Source organism: Bubalus bubalis, chromosome 22, assembly GCF_019923935.1.
Source record: "Bubalus bubalis isolate 160015118507 breed Murrah chromosome 22, NDDB_SH_1, whole genome shotgun sequence".
NCBI classification, from domain to species: domain Eukaryota; kingdom Metazoa; phylum Chordata; class Mammalia; order Artiodactyla; family Bovidae; genus Bubalus; species Bubalus bubalis.
Window position 1 is genome coordinate 11,023,929 of NC_059178.1, and position 12,005 is coordinate 11,035,933.

Sequence of the window (12,005 nt, forward strand, 5' to 3'; positions counted from 1 at the left end):
ACCTACCCACAGTAAAAGTACTATACAAAGGCAGTGTACCATTGATACCAATCTCTAGAATCCATTTATATAAAAACAAAAGTCCTCGTTCCCAAGGGGTGGCAACGGTGCGAAGGGTTGAATACAACGGGACATTGCGAGGGAACATTCGAGGTGATGGCGCTGTTCTGTATCAGGATCGTGCAGGTGGTTACACAACTATACACATTTGTCAAAACTGGTGTAAGTGTACACCACCAGGAGCTAATTTTACTATATGTTTTTTAAAAGTGAATAAAATACAGCAAAATTGTAAAATTTATTATATTGACTGATAAAAGTCAAAATCAACATACAGTTGTCAAATTAAAAATCAAACCACATTTTATCCTGTATTAAAAGTGCTCTGGGAAAAGGGAATGCTCTTGCACTGTTGGTGGGAATGTAAATTGATACAGCCACTATGGAAGATGGTTTAGAGATTCCTTAAAAAACTAGGAATAAAACCACCATATGACCCAGCAATCCCACTCCTAGGCATATACCCTGAGGAAAACAAAATTGAAAAAGACAATGTATCCCATTGTTCATTGCAGCACTATTTACAATTGCTGGGACATGGAAGCAACTTAGATGTCCTTTGACAGATGAATGGATAAAGAAGTTGTGGTACATATACACAATGGAATATTACTCGGCCATAAAAAGGAACACGTTTGAGTCAGTTCTACAGAAGTGGATGAATCTAGAGCCTATTATACAGAGTGAAATAACTCAGAAAGAAAGATAAATCTTGTATACTAATGCATATATACAGAATCTAGGAAAATGGAACTGAAGAATTTATTTGCAGGGCAGCAGTGGAGAAATAGACATAGAGAATAGACTTATTGACACGGAGAGTGGGGAGGTAAGGGTGAGATGTATGTTGAGAGTAACATGGAAACTTATATTACCATATGTAAAATAGATAGCCAGCGGGAATTTGCTGTATGGCTCAGGAAACTCAAACAGGGGCTCTGTATCAACCTAGAGGGGTGGGATGGGGAGGGAGATGGGAGGGGGTTCAAAAGGGAGAGGATACATTTATTCCTATGGCTGATTCATGTTGAAGTTTGGACAGAAAACAGCAAAATTCTGTAAAGCAATTATCCTTCAATTTAAAAAAAAATGCTCCAGTAAAGTAACAAGGGCTAATTTACTTTTTTAAGGCTTTACCATCAAGGATATTTGTCTGAGTTCTCAAAACCTCAAGTTGGAAGCTGGGTCGACCCTCAGGATGTCCCAGAAAAGCATCAGTGTTTGAGATATCGTGAGGAACAGTAGAATATCTCCAAGGTATCAGCGATGCCTGCCTCCATCTGCCTGGAGCTGGCCTGGTCTAATTTCTATTAATTGAAGACCAAGGGCAAAAAAATCCCTGCATGTGTTGGAGCTTTTCAAGAACTTCTGATCCCTTATTATGAGTAATTTCCAAATTAAAAAAAAAAAATGTCCTTCTTTGAAGTAAAGGAAGAAATAGGATTAGTCCCTGGTTCTTAAAACTCATTCTCAAAGTAACAAACCACCACCCCCCCCCCCCAAAAAAAGAAGCAGCAGCATAAGCATAAGGCCTTCAAAGCTTCAAACACATTTAGGGGAAATGAATTCCAACCCAAACACAATAGCAAGAATTATGGTTTTTTAAGTTCTCTATTTATAGAATAAGAAATTCAGAACAAAATAAATACCCACAGACATATTTCTTCAGGAAAAGAACCCAAAAATCAAAGTTTCCTAAAATACATCTTTAAGAATCTCAAAGCTAATTTTCCATCCAGTCAAACTAGCTCCAGCCTCTTCCATACCTCTAACATGTAGCCATCTTCATCTGTGAAAATCTTACTCATTCTTCAAGACACAATTCAAAAGAGTACATTCAATCTGAAATAACTTTGGAATTGGATTTCCTAGTATAGTTCTAGAAACTTGGCAAAATCCAACTTCAATAATTCTTAATCATCACATGTGAAATGAAAAGGACATCATGCAATCAAAACAGCCCTACATCACTGTTTCTCAAACTTTAGCAGGCATTAGAATCAGGAGAAGGGCCTGTGAAAACCTAGGTTGCTGGGTGGGTCCCATCCCCAAAGTTTCTGATTGAGTGGGACCTGAGTATTTGCATTTCTAGCAAGCTCCCAGGAGATATTAATGCTGTTAGGGAAACATACTTGGAGAATTTCTGCCCTACATATTTCAAGAATCAAATAAGACAATACATGTAAAACTGCTTTATAAAGTATTGTTGTTCAGTCGCTAAGTGCTGTCCAACTCTTTGTGACCCCATGGACTGCAGCACGCCAGGCTTCCCCATCCTTCAGGATCTCCCAGAGTTTGTTCAAACTCATGTCCATTGAGTCAGGGATGCCACCAGCCATTTCATCCTCTTTCGCCCTCTTCTCCTCCTTTATATAAGGTATAAAGTGTTATATCAGTATAAGTGAGTCTTGTTTTTTATTGTTAAACTTACCCTGAATCCTTTAAGAAGATTTCTCTGTCTCCCCAACCAGATTTTAACAGATTTTTCTTTGAAAATTTTGCATTTCTTTTCTGATGCTGCCAGTAGTCTGCCTAGGATTGAAGCCATTTTTATTCTGGTTTTATGACACCAAATAGACTTCATTGAAATCATTGAGATCATTCAATCCCCTGCAGTGCACAGTGGGGTTTCTAACACTCTGGGCAATAATTTGTTGAATTGAGTCGAATCCCTTATTATAAGAATATTGCTTTGCTTTCTGGTTGTTGAAATAAAAATACAGTAGGAACATATTCCAAAGCACAATTTCCTGATGTAAAGATCACTTTGAAACTGATACTCCATTGTCTATTGAACAAACTATGGATGTTGAATAAACTGTAGACTGTACCTACAAAAGTAATCATTGCTAAGAATAGCATTCATGGTCATACATTTTTAAAGTTTCTTGATCAATAATGTAAAAGTTCCAAGTAAGACCTTTATTCCATGAGTAAACCTGTTTTCAACTTCATTGCTTCTTCCAAGAATGATCTGCTACAGGTATGAGAATCGTGACTTCGCTTCTATACTAAAAAAGGAAATAGCCCACACAAATACTCACAGGCTCCTGATTATGGTAAGGGGACCTTGCATGCCCACTGTGAAGAAGATGGACAAGCTCATTTTTAGGCCTGAGGATAGAGTGCAAATCTTAAGCATGTAAATGGCCGCTAAGCACTAAGATGTTAAATCATCCATCGTTCTTTGCATTTTAACAGCCAAGGCTCATTTGTTCAAGACAAAGGAACTGAGCCCTAATTATGAAAATACACCCATGGGTGTGATGCTAAGGGATGGAAGGACCTTCCTCACATCCTCAAATGATGTCCTCATTGACAGTTACTTATTTTGCTCCCACATAAAGTCAAAGTCCAGAGGACTGGCAAAATAAAATTCTGAAATGAACCTTTTGCCCATTCGCAGTTCATTTGGTTGACATTATTATTAAGATGTTACAACACAAACTCAGAAGGGGAAAGTCAAAATTGATGCCCAATTTATTTTGAAAGCCTGCTTGCTGGGCCCCCATCAACTTGTAGACAGGTAAATTTTGGTTATCAACTGCTGTAAAATAAACCTTCACCAACAATTTATTTACTTTGGCTTGGCAATTTGGACAGCTTCCCTGGTATCTCAGATGGTAAAGAATCTGCCTGCAGTGCAGGAGACCCAGGTTCAATCCCTGGGTCAGGAAGAACCCCTGGAGGAAGGCATGGCTATCCACCCCAGTATTCTTGCCTGGAGAACTCCAGGCAAGATGGAGGAGCCTTCCAGGCTACAGTCCACAGGTTGCAAAAGTCAGACACAACTAACCGCTAAACCACAGTTATAAATGGGATGGTTTCCCTCTGTTCCAACTCGTGTAAACTGAGGCAGCTCCACTTCCAAGATGGCTCCCTCTCATGACTGGTCAGTTGGTTCTCACTGTTGCCTGCGAGCTCGGTCAGGACTGGTGGATAGTAGCCTTGACTCTTACCCATGTGGACATGACTGCTTGGGCTAACTCACAAATGACATAGCAGGGTACAAGAAGGAGGAAATAGAAGCTTCCCGTCATGTTAAAGCATCACTTCCTCTGCATTCTGTTGAGTAAGTCATCACAAAACAGGCCCTGAATAAAGGGAAAGAGAAATAACCACCTCTCGATGGAGACAGTAACAGAGAAGGCGTGGCCATCTTTAGCCTGTTACTGCAGATTTTAGCTAAGTGAAAGTGAAAGTCGCTCAGTCATGTCTGGCTCTTTGTGACCCCATGGACTGCGGTCCATGGAATTCTCCAGGCCAGAATACTCGAGTGGGTAGCCTTTCCGTTATCCAGGGGATCTTCCCAACCCAGGGATCGAACCCCAGTCTCCCACATTGTGGGTGGATTCTTTACCATCTGAGTCACCACGGAAGCCCAAGAATACTGGAGTGGATAGCCTATCCCTTCTCCAAGGGATCTTCCTGACCCAGAAATCAACCCGGGGTCTCCTGCATTGCAGGTGGACTGTTTAGCAACTGAGCTATCAGGGATTTTAGCTAAAACCAGACATTAAATTAGGGCAGAGGAAACCAAAGTCTTCCTTTAATCTTAAAACAAGACAATGCTTGACATTAGCACTTCTCAATGTGTGGTCCCTAGAATAGTAGCATCACGCAAAAATTTGCTAGACATGCAAATCCTCAGGTCCCACCTCAAACTTACCGAATGAGAAAGTCTGCTTTACATTAAGGTTGAGGATATTTTTTTTCCCTGACTCTGAATTTTGCTGAACCAATTGTAGAAGATGAAAATGAATTTAACTGTAGTAAACAGCTATGTTTACTTAGAAGAGAGATAACAAATGAAGCTGAAGATTTAGATTTACTTGAAGCAATACACAATGTTTACATATGATTTAACATTCTAAAAATATTTATTGGGATTTCTACATAATAGATTTGTATCGCCATGGTGGTTAATCTTCCGTAAATATGTTTAGTATCATGTGATTTTTACTTATTATGCACTGAATGTCTTATTAAACTCCAATTAAATCCATATGTGAGAACATTAATTTTAAAGTGCTACCGGAAGGACTGATTACAAAATCAATTACTGACATGAAGGCCTGGCGTTATTCAAAGAAAAATGGTTGCCTAAACTTGGTGGTACCAAAAGAAAAGCAATTGAAAAGTTACACAGTCCCCATTGCTGTTGTTGCTGTTCAGTCGCTAAGTCAAGTCGGACTCTGCGACCTCATGGCCTGCAGCACACAGTGCCCCCCTGTCCTTCACCATCTCCCAGAGTTTGCCCAAGTTCATGTCAGTGATGCTGTCCAACTGCATAGTCCCCAGTTTATAAGCAATCTTTCAAGGTTTTTTGTACTTACGATTGTATCTGTCCAAAGAAAGGTGAGAAAGTGAGGTCATGAAACTCATTGTAGGTTCGATCCCTGGGTCAGGAAAATGCCCTGGAGGAGGAAATGGCAACCCACTCCAGTATTCTTGCCTGGAAAATTCCACAGACAGAAGAGCCTGGTGGGCTACAGTACAGGGTTGCAAAGAGTTGGACATGACTGAGCGACTGAGCACAAGCTCATGTACAATTTTGAGAAAAACGATACTTATAATTCACCATTAAAATTCATAGTGACATGCATTATATAGATTTCTCTATCTTTGCACAGATACACACATATTTGCACAGTACACAGAGCATGACCATGGGGAAGAGACAGAAAAATTACAAAAAGCTGACAAAGAGCCGAAAACTGCTTTCATATCCCTGAGCCATTAGGTGGAAGACCCAGCAGTCCTGAAACTTTAATACCCCAGAGATCCATCTAACATCACAGCAAAGTGAGATTTTTAATGGATATGTTGCAGGAAGGCCGGGGCCCCTTCCAGGGCCCGAAACTGGGCTCTTGTCTAACACTCGGAAATGAATTGTCTGAGGAGACACATATGCTGACAAAGCAAGAGATTTTATTGGGAAAGGGAACCCGGGTGGAGAGCAGTAGGGTAAGGGAACACAGGAAAACAGCTCTGCCACATGTCTCGCAGTCTCGGGTTTTATGGTGATGGGATTAGTTTCCGGGTGGTCTTTGGCCAATCATTCTAATTCAGAGTCTTTCCTGGTGGCACACGCATCGCTCAGCCAAGATGGATGTTAGCGAGAGGGATTCTGGGAAGTGGATGGACACGCGGTGTCTCCTTTAGACCTTTTCCGAACTCTTCCGGTTGGTGGTGGCTTATTAGTTCCGTTCAGGATCTCCTGTCATAAAACAACTCATGCAAATGGTTACTATGGTGCCTGGCCAGGGTGGGCGGTTTCAATCAGTGTGCTTCCCCTAACAGATATAGGGAAAATTTTGGCCTATAACAGGGCTTCCCGAGTGCCTCAGATGGTAAAGAATCTACAATGGTGGAAACCGTATTAGACAAACAAGACAAGCATTGTCTTGTTCTACTCTCCTAGCAGCTTTCTAATACACAATACAGTATTATTTACTGCAGTCACCATGCTGTGCCTTACGGTCCCATGACTTACTTTAACTGGAAATCTGTACCTTTGGACCCCCCTTCACTCATTTTGCCCACTCTCCCACCTCTGGCAATCATCGGGCTATTTCCTGTATCTTTGAATTCAAGGGAGTTTTCATTTGTTTGCTTGTTTTAGATTTCACATATAAATTTGATAATAAGTATTTCTCTGCCTTATTTTAGAAATATCTCTAAAGTATATTTCATCCAAAATCATTGATTTTTTTTTTTAAGTTGATTCTTTATAGATGATTGTTAACCATCAGGATGTACTATCTCCCCTCCTGGTAATGTGTGGTATACTTGTTGGAGTTTAAAATATCAGTACAACTTCTCGAAATTGCTTTACAAATTCTCTTAGGGAAACTGACTGGCCTCCTGCTCTAGGAGAGGGTAATTTTTACTCCACTAAATGGGAACACTCAGAACTTGCAGCCAGGCTTCAATGAAGTGTACCAATGAGCCCTCAAAAGTCTACCTTGCTCAAAACACTGGTCCAGGCTAAAGACAGACATTCAAATGAAGTGAGACCTGAAAGGAGATACCACACCAACAGTGCCTCTCATTGCCCCCAGGAAACTAGAAGCCATGAGGTGCTGAACTCCCCAACTTCTTCTTTCCCATTTCCCAGCAACATTCTTCCTCTGTTCCAACTTTTCTCCTTCCTCCTCTCAGAGGAGGACAAGACTTGTGGCTCTGTGGATTCTGGGCTCTGCATCCCTTCCTCTCTCGATCCCTTTAAGACCTTATTCCACAGGTCATTCTTCATGCTACTGCCGGTCTCCAGAAATGAAACCCCCTCCAAGCGGTAGGCACAGCACCCTAAATTCCAGTTTATCAGGAGAGCCCCAAGAGAGGAAGCAGCAGCAGCAGTGGGCAGGAAAGTGGGATCTGGAATTCTGGAGGGGTTCTGGGAGGGGCCAGGACAGCTTCAGGAACCTGCAGGCATCACAGACCTGGGCGACACCCCGAGACCACTTAGCACAGGGGCAGCAGCTCACTAGCTGTGATCTGAGTAAGTTACCCAGGCTCTCTAAGCTTCTATTTCTTCTGCTAGAAAATGGAGCTAGTAAAACTTTCCTCGTCCATATGCATGTGAAGACTGAATGAACTATATATGCGCAGAGCCTCACAGAGTGCCCAAGGAATAGTTGGGCCCTTTGTATGTACAGTTTCATGTCCCTCTGTCCATAAGGGACAAAACTGTGGATGGAGGTGGACACCTGCTCCTCCGTGTCCAGCATTTGGACCTGTGGCACAGCTGCAAATACATACATCAGTCTGGCATCACCCGCCTCCTTACCTCTCATTCAGCTTGGAGGCTTACGGGACACGGGTCCGAGTCACCAGTTCCACGTGGGAAAGGCAAAGGATGTGCCCTTCAGTCATTTTTGCTTCTTTGTTTCCATTTCAGGTTGTCTGCTTTGAATTGCCTCCAAAAGGCAGAGCATCCTGAATGATAAACCGCGCATTAGGAATTCTATGATGAGTGAGGGGGCAGCTTCTCCATTCGGCCTCTCCCATTTGGAGCTAGCTCCTTCAGGCCTCCTGCCTGCTTTCAAAGCCCACTGACATATGTTTTTTTGCGTATAGTACAGTGTAGGGAACAATAACATAGCATGATTCTTAACTAGCAGCTGCCGCAGTGAGCGTCATTATAGACACTTGGAGCAGAAAGCCAAGCGCGTGTCTTTTCCAGGCAGGGAGACTGAGGTAAGAAGGCAGGTGGAGAAAAGCAACACAGAATAAATGAAGCTGACTTTGACTTTATTTTTGTGACCGGGGGTCACTATTTCAGTCTCATTTGCATACTTGCCTGGGGGAATTCTGAGATGCTCAAGGCAGGCTGTGGGGCCTCATTTGCATAATCCTTCTAAACTTCTGGGTAGGGGGTGGCGGGGCTGTGACTAAACCCCAGTACCTAAATTCAGGATAAAATTCAGCACAACATTCCCCTTGGAAAGAAGTCCTGGTTTCCGAACCTTTAACTCTTTGAACTGGTGACAGCCCAAAATCCAGGGGCTCTCAGGAGGGATGAGCCCCCCGTGATGCAGGGTCCTCCTGCACTTTTTAGGGAACAAAAAGATTTCAAGTGAGATGAAATAAAGCATTTCTATTGGCCAGACACCTAATGCACAGCGTGCCTTAGAAAACTGTGAAGTTGAGGGTTGAAGTAACAAGCAGGAGGGCTGGCTGGTGGTGAAGAGTAAGAGAGACTCCTGCGCAAAGTCAGAAGAGGCATAGAAGCAGGACTGACCTAGAGAGGCTTTTTCCAAAGTTGATCTCGTGGCCAACCCCTCATCTCCACCCCACTCTGCAGGGACATCTCCAGCCTGGAGATATCCTTGCCCATGTGGGCATCACCAGGGAGCTTGCTGAAATGCAACATCTCTGGTCCTACCCACACCTGCGGAATCAGATGCTCCAGGGGCAGGATACAGTGATCTGCTCAGAAGCCTTCCAGGTGATTCTGATGCTCTAGTTGTCTCTCTAGGTGGAGCTGGGGGTGGGAGGTGACTTCACCATTTCTTTGACAGGTAGTTGTCTGCAAGGAGCTCTGCCTCACCGTCAAAGACTTGGTCCTTCAAAGCCATTAGGCTGTGGAACCCGCTGATGCCCTCACTCTTCCAGAAACACTCACCCGCTTCTCCCCTAGAGCAGAGCAGAAAGGTTCCCTGACGGTACCAAACTGTTCTGACACACCCTCCTGCGTGGCTCCAACCTTTCCCCTCCCTGTCTTCCTTCTGGACCCCTGGCTCTGTCCTTACAGATAAGATCATTGGCCCATCCCTCTCCCCCTTTCTCAAATTATCAAGTCCTCCCACACCCCCTGATTCCAGGTATCTTACTAATACTTCAGCCCCAGGCAGGTGCTAAATATCAGGGGCTTTGCTGTCCTGAGAAGGGTTCTGCTGACCCCTCCATCCCATCCCAGGAGAAGAAAGCTGAACTCCGTCACCATGCTGCTCGCTTCATTTGTGAGGACAGAGCCTGAGCTCCACCAGGCAGGTGGAGAGGAAGACAAGGAGGAGGGTGGGGCGTAGGGAGAGGTGCTCCCGACTGAGCTGCTGCTCATGTTTTCCTAAAGTTTCTGCGACCAGGCTCGTCTCTGCAGAGGGTCCTGGCAGAGAGCATAGTTTGTGAAGTGAAGTGAAAGTCACTCAGTCTTATAGACTATACAGTCCATGGAATTCTCCAGAATATCGGAGTGGGTAGCCGTTCCCTTCTCCAGGAGATGTTCCCAACCCAGGGATCGAACCCAGGTCTCTTTTGTCTCCTGCTTTGGAAGTCACTGCCGAGGTGATTTCCTCAATGCAGGCTCTCAGCCTTGGTCCTGCATTGGATCCACTTGGGTGGCAAGCTTTACAAAGTACTGATGCCTGGTATCACCCCTAGAGATTTGAATTTAATTGGTCTGGGGACAGCTTAGTATCTGGAATAAAATCTTTCCATGCAGAGCCAAGAATGAGAAGGTGCCTCATCTCCTGTATGGGGGTGGTGGGCAGGGAGGGTGGTTGAAGATGAGATTTATTCACCACAAGAAACCAGGATGTTGGTAGCTGTTCCTTGAAAAAAAAAAAAAAAAAAAGTCTTTCAATGCTAAATAGGTTTTGGGAATCCTGGGGTAAATAACGGTAAATAATAAACAGTCTCTGTCTGCTATGGGATTTTAGGGCCCTAGCTATGTTAACGGACATAACTGTGCACTACTGTTTTCCAAGCTAGTGTAAGCACAGACACTCTTTGAGTGTGAACTGTCTTTAAAAATGGGCTTTCCGGGTGCCGCTAATGGTAAAGAATCCGCCCGCCAATGCAGGAGACCCAAGAGATGCAGGTTCCATCCCTGGGTCACGAAGATTCCCGCCGGAGTAGGAAATAGCAACCCACTCCAGTATTCTTGCCTAGAAAATTCCATGAACAGAGGAGCCTGTTGGGCTCTAGTCCATGGGGACACACAGAGATACAACTGAGTGAATTAACACACACTGTAATAACACATATCTTTAAAAACTGACAATATATAAAATAAATGACCAATAAGGACCTCCTGTAGAGCACAGGGAATGCTACTCAGCACTCTAATGACCTATACGGGAAAAGAGTCTAAAAAAGGGCAGATACATGTATATGTATAACTGAATTACTTTCCTGTGCAGCAGAAATACAACATTGTAAATCAACTATACTCCAACAAAAATTAAAAAAAAAAAAAACGGACAATCTGATGAATACACTTTTAAAAGCACTAAAGTCGCTAAATTGATGGCAGAGCTGGGCAGCGTGGGGAGCTGGGTGAGGAGAGCCTGGTGGCTGCCGGGCTGCTGGTGTTTCCGCAGCAGAGACTCCAGGCTAAGTCATCCTCTCACCACCTCACATGCCTCAGAAAGAAGAGAGCGCCCAAAAGGAACATCAATTCCCTGCGCAAAGGGAAAACGACTATACAGCTCAGCAGGACCATAGCAGACTCAGTCTCAGGCTAATCCAAACAAGGGAGAATTTTTCTTGAAACTTGAGTTCTTGGCTTGCAAGCATGGTTATGACTCAGAAACCATTCACATGATGACGAAGGAGAAATAGCCCTGGATTGAGGGTCCAGAAACCTGAATGTGACAGTCTAAAAATGCCCTTAACTCTCTGATTCAGTTTACTTATTAGCAAAAATAAAATTGGGACTAGAAATACTATACAATCCCCAATTCCCCAATGATTCAAGTATATATGCTTTCAACTTCAATCATGTCTTACTAGTGCTTCATAGTTTTCAAATCATTTTCACACATACTGTCTTACTGGATTCACAGAAACATCCAGTCTGGTGAGCACTGCTGGTCTGACTACTTACATTTTTCAAAGGGGGGAAACCGAGGCCAAGAGGTAACTGGATCTGCCTGGGATGACAGAGGCAATGATGGGCCCAGGTTGAGAGCACAGGGCTTCTTGCCACATGGTCTTTCCACTTCTCTCTACCTGCTTTAGGATCACAGTCTCCCAGGATTCTGGCGAGGGGAACTTGTTCTCCCAGGGAAGCACATTTCCATGTGAAGAGACATCCCCTCTCTCAGTGGTGACTCACTGTCTCCAACAGAGGGTGGGAAGGGGATTGAATTGATTGGAAAGCTTGGGAGCAGAGTATGACTGCCCCAGGCTTAGTTCCTTCTGTGGTCCTCGCGGGCATCTGGCCCAAATCACAGACAGCTGATTAATGTGTAAGCGCTGGTTGTAAAGAGCCCGCCTGCCAATGAAGGAGACGCAGATTGGATCCCTGGGTCGGGAAAATCCCCTGGAGAAGGACATAGCAACCCTCTCCAGTATTCTTGCCTGGAAAATTCCACAGACAGAGGAAACTGGTGGGCTACAGTGCATGCCCTCCTCCAGGGGATCTTCCCAACCCAGGGATCGAACTTGCGTTTCTTACATTTCTTGTTTGGGCTGGAGAGTTCTATGTCACAAGCACC

The 12,005-nt window shown here is 43.9% G+C and overlaps 1 long non-coding RNA gene across 1 annotated transcript; it reads right to left on the minus strand.

The window, feature by feature from the left end:
- Positions 1-6,230: 6,230 nt before the first annotated feature.
- On the minus strand, positions 6,231-11,730 carry LOC123331222. The gene is made up of 3 exons (XR_006547758.1): positions 11,393-11,730; positions 7,853-8,001; positions 6,231-6,280 (listed from the first exon to the last, which is right to left on the minus strand). It is a non-coding gene; the product is annotated as an uncharacterized LOC123331222 (long non-coding RNA).
- Positions 11,731-12,005: the final 275 nt, after the last annotated feature.